General features: G+C 43.0%; 1 long non-coding RNA gene across 1 annotated transcript; it reads right to left on the reverse strand.

The window, feature by feature from the left end:
• Positions 1–2021: 2021 nt before the first annotated feature.
• Positions 2022–11126, reverse strand: LOC109875677 (uncharacterized). The gene is made up of 9 exons (XR_002252848.2): positions 10841–11126; positions 10297–10530; positions 6955–7064; positions 5976–6150; positions 4987–5377; positions 4733–4840; positions 4040–4182; positions 2695–2791; positions 2022–2247 (listed from the first exon to the last, which is right to left on the reverse strand). It is a non-coding gene; the product is annotated as an uncharacterized LOC109875677 (long non-coding RNA).
• Between the last annotated feature and the right edge of the window lie 273 nt (positions 11127–11399).

Here is an 11399-nt window from a genome sequence, read left to right on the forward strand (position 1 = left end):
CCTTACGTTACCAGTAAGTTGACTGAGAACTCATTCTCATTTACAGCAACAACATGGGGAATAGTTACGGGGGAGCGGAGGGGGATGAATGAGCCAATTGGAAGCTGGGGACAAGCCATAAGACTCCTGAACATCTAATAAAATGGCTACCCAAACTATTTGCTTTGCACCCCCCCCCCCCCCCCCTTTACACTACTGCTACTCTTCTCTACCTACATATTACCTCGACTAACCTCTGCCCCAGCATGACTCTGTACCTGTACCCCCTGTATATAGCCTCGCTATTGTTATTTTACTTCTGCTCTAATTATTTGTTACTTTTATTTCTTATTCTTTTTAACTGCATTGTTGGTTAAAGCTGGTAAGTAAGCATTTCACTGTAAAGGTCTACACCTGTATTTGGCACATGTGACATAATTTGATTGGGTGGCCATGATGGTTTGAGGGCCAGATCAGGAATTTAGTCAGGACACCAGGGTTAACACCTCTACTCTAACAATAAGTGCCATGGGATCTTTAGTGAACACGGAGTGTCAGCACACCCGTTTAACATCCCATCTGAAAGACGACACCCTATACAGGGCAATGTTCCCAATCACTGCCCTGGGGCATTGGGATAAAGAAAAAATACCAGGGGAAAAAAAAGTGACTCCTACTGGCCCTCTAACACCACTGGTCTCCCATCCAGGGACCGTCCAGGACCAACTCTGCTTAGCTTCAGAGGCAAGCCACCAGTGGGATTACATTTGTTATTATACTATAGATCAGTACGTACATAGTTAAGCGTTAGTATTTGCCATCATCTAAAGTTGTCCACTCAATTAGATGGATTGGTAGTCCCCTAGAGATATAGGCCTAATCAGAATAGACAGTCCTACAAGAAGTCCTACAAGAAATGTTCTTCATTATAGTACTAACATGCAGAGAAAACTATTCATGTCAATCTGTGTACATATACATGACAACACCAATACATAAATTAAAGTAATTACAGTGTCAGTGAGCCGTAGTTAAACATACACTGTGATAACAATAACCTGAGAGAGGGAGGACACTGGAATGAAAATGGAACCCCTAACTGCATAGGATACACGTTATGTCAGGGCTCCTCTCCGCACCAAACCAAACAATGCTTTAGAGCTGCTGGAGTCTGATGAGGACACTGTTGGGCAGAAAATACATTAAATCAGTCTTGTTGCTGCTTAACAGCCTTCTGGGGGAAAATATTAATCACCCTGCATTTCCTGCACACACTCAAACTCACACTGCCTTTACGCTGGCCAAAATAACCTTGCATCTAGCACGTCACCTACTTACTGATGGTAAAAACTGTAGATAGCTTGGTTATCTTAGCACTTCAACAACAGAGTTTGTATTGTGCCTCAGACAGATATGCTTGATCGAGCCTCAGCCCCAATTAGTGCTGAATAAATGTCATGACACTGTAATGGTGTTCTGTAAAAGGAAAACAAGAAAAGATGATGACTAGGGACACAAGCAGGAACTAGGGTTAAACCAAATTAATTAATTCAATTTCTCATCATAATCACGAATGCCTACATAAACCTGTGTATTTTTTATCTTATGCATTTCAGGTTGTTTTTCCTGGTTGGTCATTACTTTAGCCAGCTACTGCAGCTTCATAATAGATATAGAATTGAACTTAGAAAGGGACATAGCTACTTTCATAACACTAAATTGAACATCTCTTCCAGTTGGACCGGACTTCCATTTACAGTATTGACCAGACGATGGCAGCTGCTGAATGGCTGTGAATTTTGAGGTCACTTTAAGTAAGAGCCATCTGAACATTTCACAATCTGCTCCTGATTCTCTGGAATGAGTTCTTTATTGTCATGACCTCTCCATTCCTAATGGAGCACACACACACACACACACACACACACCTCATTTTCATGAAATTCTTCTTAAGTTCGAAGTGCTTTCAAAACAGCACTTCAAAAGACACAATTAAAGTTCAAAATATTCCATTATGTTGTCAAACAAAACAAAACACAGCTTTGTCCAAGAAGATGCTGATTCATGTCTTTATAAACACAACCAATAGCAAGACTACAAAACCATCAGCAGAGGTCAATCTCCTTTCTCCAGTACTACAGTTCAGAGCACTTAGGGTCATAACTCAGCCTGTTATTTAGTCTTCTTCAGTGGAAGGCAGCACGCGGTTTTGATCGAGGCTATCCATTCATTTGATTTTCCTGTCATGCTCCTCCTTGCTGTGAGGCCCTGGGAGAAAACACATTGACTTATTGATTAGACTGAGAGCACAGGCCACATGGCCGCCTACCTTATATGAACTCATAAGTCCGCTCGGCTTCTCCCCTGGCCGTAGCCTGCCAGCCAAAGGTGAGGAATGGTATCTCTCACTGGTATAAGCTAGAGGACATTACTTTACTATTCAGCGCTAATTAACAGTAAGAAAATTCATGAAATCCTACAAAAGCAAACAAATCAATCCAATGCATTTCATCTTGGCCAATCAAGACCTCAAGTTATGTACCTTCAAAGTGGGAACATTGCTGTTGTGTCAACAGTGTTATTTTATAAAGAGTCTGAGTTACATAAGTATGTAATGGAATGTCATAAACAAAGATTTGAAACTTGAAAAGTTCCATTTCAAAAGAGAAATGGATTGTTCAAAACTTGCAGTGACAGCAAAAAAGTTCCCAGTACTTTTTGCAGAAGGTCACTTTTGGGAGTTCTCTTTTGGCTCTGGACTGCCTCACCCCGTCCTCCTCTACATCGTCCTCTGAGCTGAGGACCACTGAGTCTAACAGGGAACACACAGAACAGTTCAATGGTTATTACTGTGTCTATAGATATGTTATCTGTAGTCAAATTACAGTTTCATCTGTTTTATAAATGTGTGACTTGTTAAGCACATTTTTACTCCTGAACGTCTTTAGGCTTGTCACAACAGGGGTTGAATACTTATCTGTGCCTTCAGAAAGTATTCACACCTCTTGACTTTTCCACATTTTGTTGTGTTAAAGCCTGAATTTAAAATGGATTGAGATGTGTGTTGGCCAGTGACACAACAATACCCCATAATGTCAAAGTGGATATGTTTTTACAAATTAATAAAAAATATAAAGTTGAAATGTCTTGTGTTAATAAGTATTCAATCCCTGTTATGGCAAGCCTAAAAACGTTCAGGAGTAAAAATGTCACATAAGTTGCACGGACTCTGTGTGCAACAGTCTTTAACATGAGTTTTGAAAGACTACCTCATCTCTGTACCCCACACATACAATTATCTGTAAGTTCCCTCAGTTGAGCGGTGAATATCAAACACAGATTCAACCACAAAGACCAGGGAGGTTTTCCAATACCTCGCAAAGAAATTGGTAGAAAAACAGATATTAAATATCCCTTTGAGCATGGTGAAGTTATTAATTACACTTTGGATGGTGTATCAATACAACCAGTCACTACAAAGATCTAGGCATTCTAGATCAGGGATTTTTTCACCATGAAGCCAATGGTGACTTTAAAACAGTTAGAGTTGATTGGCTGTGATAGGAGAAAACTGAGGATGGATCATCAACATTGTATTTACTCCAAAATACTAACCTGAAATGACAGAGTGAAAAGAAAGAAGTCTGTACAGAATCAAATTATTCCAAAACATGCATCCTGCAACTTGACAGAGCTTGAAGAATTGTAAAAATAATTATCCAGGTGTGCAAAGCTCGTAGAGACTTACCCAGAAAGACACAGCTTTAATCGCTGCCAAATGTGATTCTAACATGTATTGACTCAGGGGTGTGAATACTTATGTAAATGAGATATTTCTGCATATTATTTGTAATACATTAGATTCTAAAAACATTTAAACTTTGTCATTGAATGTAGATGGGTGATAAAACATATTTAATTCAGGCTCTAACACAACAAAATGTGGAATAGGTTCAGGGGTATGAATACTTTGTGAAGGCACACTACTTGTATAACATAATAGAAGAGGGTATTCATATGAAGAGGCAATGTGACAATATGGTGTGTAGGCGGAAGTTACCTCCGGTCTGTAGCTTGTCTTTGTCTTTCAGAGTGTTGTTCTTCCCTGAGGGTCTCTGCTGCTGCTGCTCCTCCAAGGCCACAGAAGTCTGCAGGGCTGTGGTCCGAACGCCCTTATACTCACTCACCAGACCCCTCTCACGCCTGGGGACAGTCGTCAGTTTGATAAAACAATAGCAGAATATTTCTTAACATGGTAAATTTGCAATTAGTCTCACAGGGCCATCCTTCCAAATCTCGTCTCGTTGACTCTTTTGCATTTAAATGGCATTCAACCCTAGCATTTGATTGGCTCTGTGTAGAAAATGAAGTTCCCCCTCAGGAGAGAAATGTGTTTGATTAACATTTTTACCTTGTTCTGTCTATACCCCTTTTCCTACCATGTCAGACAAAAAAATGTAATAGCCTATGCAGCTTTATTTTTTGTTGTGCAACATCATGGGTAAGCTCTAACAATCGTCTTTCAGTTTGAACATGTGGATTTCTACTGGTGTGGGCGTTTCATACTGATAGGTGGTGCGTAACAAATGTTTTAATGAGAAGCAGCACCCCCTGCTGTGCTAACATGGCATAGGTAATTGGCACCTCCCTGTGGCAATGGCAGATGCATCCTGTTTCAACAAAATGAAGGAAAGACATCCTATGAAGGGATGCATTGAGACAATCCCAGAGGCTGTACCCGGTTCCTCCTCACCTCCCAAGCCACCCTCTCCAGGTCCAGCGCAGCTGTTCTGTCCTGCAGGCTGTGCTGGAACACACTAGACTGGTACTTCTCCTTCACGTCCTGCTCCAGAGACGAGATCTGAAACAAAAGGACACACAATAGACTCATGGATGTTTCGAAAATATTCCTTATCACAATTCGCCGATGAATAGACTGAACATTATTTTATAGTGGGTGGTCATTTGTCTGTTTGAAAAATATAGAAACCTCCTAAAGGAACATACTGTACAATTGTCCTTTTCTCCCCTCAGTTCAATGTCCTTTGAGCGAAGTTCGACCAACAACATGAAGACCTTCTCTCTCCAGCGACGCAGAACCCGAGTGCCTTTAGGCCCAGCCTTCAAGAGAGGGTCTGACCTAGTCTGTGGACATGACTAAGCCTTTGCGTAACCCTCAGAGCTCTTAGATAGTCATACACATGTGGGAATGGATATTAATAAAATATCTGACAAAAATAAGGGGATTTTACATCAGCTATGGCACCGTTAACAATTGATCACGTACCTTCTCAGCCCTCTTCTCCTCTTGTAGGGCCAATATGTCATTCACAGAGTTGAGTCTGACCGTCATAAACTCTGTTGTCACCTGCAGAGCCTCCTTCTCCTTATTCAGCTTCTATAGAGGAATTCAGATTAGAATACTGGAGACTACTTATTATATAGTAATATGCAAATATGCATACCATACATTCATATTAAATCAGCCAAGATAAACCTTGTTCTACAGGCAACACTTTCTCTGCTGGAGGAACAACCAATTTCTCTGCTCAGTTAAAGCACTAACTGTCCTTTTCCTTGTGTGTTTCCTTAGAGCAGGGGTTACCAAACTTTTTCACTCAAGCCCCCCTTCCAGCATTGGGGAACATCCCACACCCCCTGTGTGTGCCGCGTCTATTTCTATGGGCACAAGCACTGATCAACAACTGTTCACAACACCCCTCTTGTTGGCAGAGAGAAAATGCTGCAGTTTTAAAACGAATTATCTTCCAATTCTACATACATTTTGCCATGTGGCAAATGTGTATTCATGTGATATTTGATTGACTCCAGCATTACTACAAATTCTATGGGCTAAAAGTTTTAAAAATTTGGAAAAGGACAAGGGGTCTGAATACTTTATTTAAAAAGGTCTTATTGGAATGTTCAATTGATATGCAGCATGTTTGCTCAATTGTTCAGAAAGAAATTCGAACAATCTGAAGAGGTCTTGTTACCTGCGTTTCATGTTTCCTGTTGGATTCATCCAGTTGCTTCTTTAGTTTCTGCATTTCCTGCTCGACTTCCTCCCAAGCCTGCAGCCTAGCTGTCTCAGCTTCCCTGGGCAGCCTCTGGGCCTCCTGTCTACACTTCACTCCTCAGCCTCTCCACCTCCCCAGACTCCCTCTCCAGCTGCATACCACAGACAGCAAGCATCGTGTAATACAAAGTCAATGGAGTACATAAAGAGGTTTGAATGGAAACCTGTGAGCAGGGAATTGATATTTAAACAATAAGTGGGGTGAGCCTCCTGGGTGGCGCAGTGGTTTAAGGCACTGCATCACAGTGCTAGCTGTGCCACCTTAGATTCTGGGTTCAAGCCCAGGCTTTGTCGCAGCCGGCCGCGACCGGGAGGTTGACGCACAATTGACCCAGTGTCGTCCGGGTTAGGGAGGGTTTGGCCGGCAGGGATATCCTTGTCTCATCGCGCACTAGCGACTTGTGTGGCAGGCCGGGCGCAGTGCACGCTGACCAGGTCGCCAGGTGTACGGTGTTTCCTCCGACACATTGGTGCGGCTGGCTTTCTGGTTGGATGCGCGTTGTGTCAAGAAGCAGTGCGGCTAGGTTGGGTTGTGTTTCGGGGGACGCATGGCTCTCGACCTTCGCCTCTCCTGAGTCCGTATGGGAGTTGCAGTGATGAGACAAGACTGTAACTACTACCAATTGGATACCACGAAATTGGGGAGAAAAAAAGGGGTAAAAATGGCAGTCATTGGGGGCTACAAGCATAACTGACGAGGCTTCTACACCATTTTTTTGGACACTCAATATAGAGTTTTGCAATCATGCCATTGTTGCTGTTGGTAGGAAAACATCAACAGTGGCTGTTGAGATGCAAACCAACTGAAATTTCCCCCAGTTACTATCACATATAAAACCGAGGTGAGCTGGGATGAAAATAAACAAAAACCTAGAGTTCTTGTGAATAACTGTTACCTGGGTGCTGAGGCTCTTTTTCCTCTCTCTTTTGAACCAGCTCCCCAGTGACTTGGCTGAGCTCAGTCATACATAACTCCTCCCACATCACCTTCATTTAATGACTCTGCCTGCAATACAAGATGTAAGGAGGGAGGGAATATCACTTGCAAAACTTTATTTAAATTAGGCCTACTTCAAATAGAAGCAGGATACACATTTGTCAGTAAAATATTGAATATTGAATGAGGAATGTAACATCTAGGCTACTTACACAGTGTACAAAACATTAAGAACACCTTCCTAATATTGAGCTGCACCCCCTCACTCTTTTGCTCTCAGAACAGCCTCAATTCATCGGGGCATGGACTCTACAAGGTGTCAAAAGCATTCCACAGGGATGCTGTCTCATATTGGGTGGTGGACCATTCTTGATACACACGGAAACTTGAGTGTCAAAAACCCAGCAGCATTGCAGTTCTTGACACAAATCAGTGTGCCTGGCACCTACTACCATACCCCGTTCAAAGGCACATAAATATTTTGTCTTGTCTTTTGTCTTGCCCATTCACCCTCTGAATCATAGCGCCGACAGAGATCGCTTCGAGTTTTTAGGAAACTATGCAGTATTTTTTATTTTTTTGTGTATTATTTCTTACATTGTTACTCCAGGAAATGTTAAGTCTTATTACATGCAGCCGGGAAGAACTATTGGATATAAGAGCAACGTCAACTTACCAACATTACGACCAGAAATATGACTTTCCCGAAGTGGATCCTCGGTTTGGAACACCACCCAGGACAATTGAGCTAATTCCAGTAGGCGATCCAAAACAACTACGATCAAGGGTTGCCTTCTAGAGACAAATCAGAGATTGTCTCTCGGGATATGTTGTCGGAATCAGTTCAGCCACCGGGCTTCTCCATGCATCGCGCCGACAGAGATAAACACCTCTCTGGGAAAAGGAAGGGCGAGGGTGTATGCTTTATGATTAATGACTCATGGTGTAATCATAACAACATATAGGAACTCAAGTCCTTCTGTTCACCCGATCTAGAATTCCTTACAATCATGTGACGGCCATTTTACCTACCAAGAGAATTCTCGTCAGTTATAGTCACCGCTGTGTACATTCCCCCTCAAGCAGACACCAAGACAGCCATCAAGGAACTTCACTGGACTATACGCAAACTGGAAACCATACATCCTGAGGCTGCATTTATTGTAGCTGGGGATTTTAACAAAGGAAATTTGAGAACAAGTCTACCTAAATTCTTCCAGCATATTGATTGCGCTACGTGCATGCGCAATCCCCTCGACCACTGCTACTCTAACTTCCACGATGCATGCAAAGCCTTCCCCCGCCCTCCATTCTGCAAATCTGACCACGAAGCCATTTTGCTCCTCCCGTCTTATAGGCAGAAACTCAAACAGGATGTACCAGTGACGAGAACCATACAACTCTGGTCCGACCAATCGAAAGCCATGCTTCAAGATTGTTGTTCTTTGAGGCTGACCAGAACATATTCCTGTCCGCATGATCAAAACATTGACCGATATGCTGACTTGGTGAGCGCGTTTATAAAGAAGCGCATTGGAGATGTTGTACCCAATGTGACTATTAAAACGGTGGATGGATGGCGGCATTCGCGCAAAACTGAAAGCACAATCCACCACATTTAACCATAGAAAGAGGTCTGGGAATATGTCTGAATATAAACCGTGTAGTTATTCCCTCCGCAAGGCAATCAAACAAGTGAAATGCCAGTACATGGACAAGGTGGAGTCGCAATTCAATGGCTCAGACAAGACGTATGTGGCAGGGTCTACAGGAAATCACGGACTACAAAAAGAAATCCAGCCACGCCACGCTTCCAGACAAACTAAACACCTTTGCCTGCTTTGAGGATAATACAGTGCCACCGTCGCGGCCCGCTAACATGGACTGCGCCCCCTCCCTCCTCCCCTCCTTCTCTGTGGCTGACGTGAGTAAAACATTTAAACCTGTTAACCCTCGCAGCGCTGCTGGCCCAGACGGCATACCTAGCCGCGTCCACAAAGCATGCACAGACCAGCTGGCTGGTACGTTTACAGACATATTCAATCGCTCCCTATCCTAGTTTGTTGTCCCCACATGCTTCAAGATGGCTACCATTGTTCCTGTACCCAACAAGGCAAAGATAACTGAACAAAATGACTACCACCCCATAGCACTCACTTGTGTCATCATGAAGAGCTTTGAGAGTCTAGTCTAGGATCATATCACCTCCACCTTATTGGCCACCCTAGACCCACTTCAGTTTGCATACCGCCCCAACAGGTCCACAGACGACGCAATCGCCATCACACTGCCCTATCCCATCTGGACAAAAGGAATACCTATGTAAGAATGCTGTTCATTGGCTACAGCTCAGCATTCAACACCATAGTACCCGCCAAGCTCATCATCAAGCCTGAGGCCCTGGGTCTCAACTCTGCCCTATGCAACTGGGTCCTGGACATTCTGACGGACCGCCCTCCAGGTGATGAAGGTAGGAAACAACATCATCTCTGACCCTCAAGGGTGCGTGCTCAGCCACCCCCTGTACTCCCTGTTCACCCGCAACTGCGTGACCATGCACACCTCCAACTCAATCATCAAGTTTGCAGATGACACAACAGTAGTGGGCTTGATTACCAACAACGGCAAGACAGCCTACAGGGAGGAGGTGAGGGCACTCGGTGTGTGGTGTCAGGAGTTGACCTCCTCTTCCGCAGCAACCAGTGATCCGGGTCAACAGCATCAATGTCCTACCTGGGCTCGAACCAGGGACCCTCTGCACATATCAACAACTGCCTCCCACGAAGCATCGTTACCCAAAAGCCGCGGCCCTTGCAGGGTAAGGGGAACAACTACTCCAAGGTCTCAGAGCGAGTGACGTCACCGATTGAAACGCTATTAGTGCGCACCCCGCTAACTAGCTAGCCATTTCACATCGGTTACATATGCAGCTCGGCCATCGCTCATCCATATACTTACATCCACATATTCTCATTCACCCCTTTAGATGTGTGTGTATAAGGTAGTTGTTGTGGAATTGTTAGATTACATGTTAGATATTACTGCACTGTTGGAACTAGAAGCACAAGCATGTTGCAATAACATCTGCTAACCATGTGTATGTGACAAATAAAATGTTATTTGAATGGCACACATACACAATCCATGTCTCAAGGCTTAAAAAAAAAGTATTTAACCTGTCTCCTCCACTTCAGCTACACTGATTGACATAGATTTTTCAAGTGACATCAATAATGGATCATAGCTTTACCCTGGATTCACCTGGTCAGTCTATATGCGATGATGATAAATCACTGCTCACCTCTCTCTCCAGATCAGAATCCTCTGGTTTTATCTGCGCAGTTCCAGAATTTCCTGTTTGGTCTGAGTGTTGGTGGGCCATGGGTTGGCAGAGTCTGATGGTGTTGTTGTGGCAGGGGTGACCCATGTTATTGGTGTGGTCCCTCACCCTTTGCAGTCCCTGGTACTGTGATTGAGGCAGACTGGATGCTTGCTGTGAAATGGGACGGGGGCATCAGTGTCCTCTGACTTCCCTCTGAAAAACAACACTTAATACGTGAGGAAAATTAACTTGCAAAAAGCCCAAGACAATACATCTGCAAGATAGGTTCAAGATAAATGTTAACATAATAATTCCATGCAGAATTATTATAAACACATTCATTGGACCATCGCCGGAGCTAAAATGACTGGGAGTGAATGGTAGCGTACAGAAAGTTTGCCATCAAGGTGGAACATTAACACAATCGTGGTGAAATTCTGCTGTCTACTCAGAAAACACGAGTGTTTTAATGTCATTCTATTAATTTAAAAGTTTTTCAAATGATCTACAGCCACTTTATTACCTGATTTCCCCACCGCTAGTCACGCGTTCAATGCTAATCCTGTAGAATTAACAACTGTTCAATTAAAGTGTTTATTTTTCAAACGCTCCTCATGGAACATTTTGAACAACACTTTAATGGCAATGCCACGCCTGGTTCCCAAATACATTGATTACGTATCTCGCGCAGCAATAGTCGAGTGGATTCGATTAAGTCAGTTCCAGTGTTGTCAATTTAGCTGCTATATTTTCAGACCTCTCCAGCGAATTGTATTTGTGAAGGATTCGCACGCAGGATGGGAAATAGAAGAAGAGGGGGCGATAACGCTACGTTGGGGACCATATTCGTGCTTTTTTTTTTTTAATTTTTTTTTTTTTTTTTTTTATTATTATTATTATTATTATTATTTTTTTATTTTTTTTTATTAACAACAAATCAATACATAAAGCACATGAGGGAACACAAGCATACATAGATTACAAATAATAGACAATCGAGCTAGGGGGTACAATATCACATTACAATTACACAAGGACCTTAAGGGACATGCATATACTTACAATTCTAACAGCTTTTTTGT

This window comes from Oncorhynchus kisutch, linkage group LG28 (genome assembly GCF_002021735.2).
Source record: "Oncorhynchus kisutch isolate 150728-3 linkage group LG28, Okis_V2, whole genome shotgun sequence".
Lineage (NCBI taxonomy): Eukaryota > Metazoa > Chordata > Actinopteri > Salmoniformes > Salmonidae > Oncorhynchus > Oncorhynchus kisutch.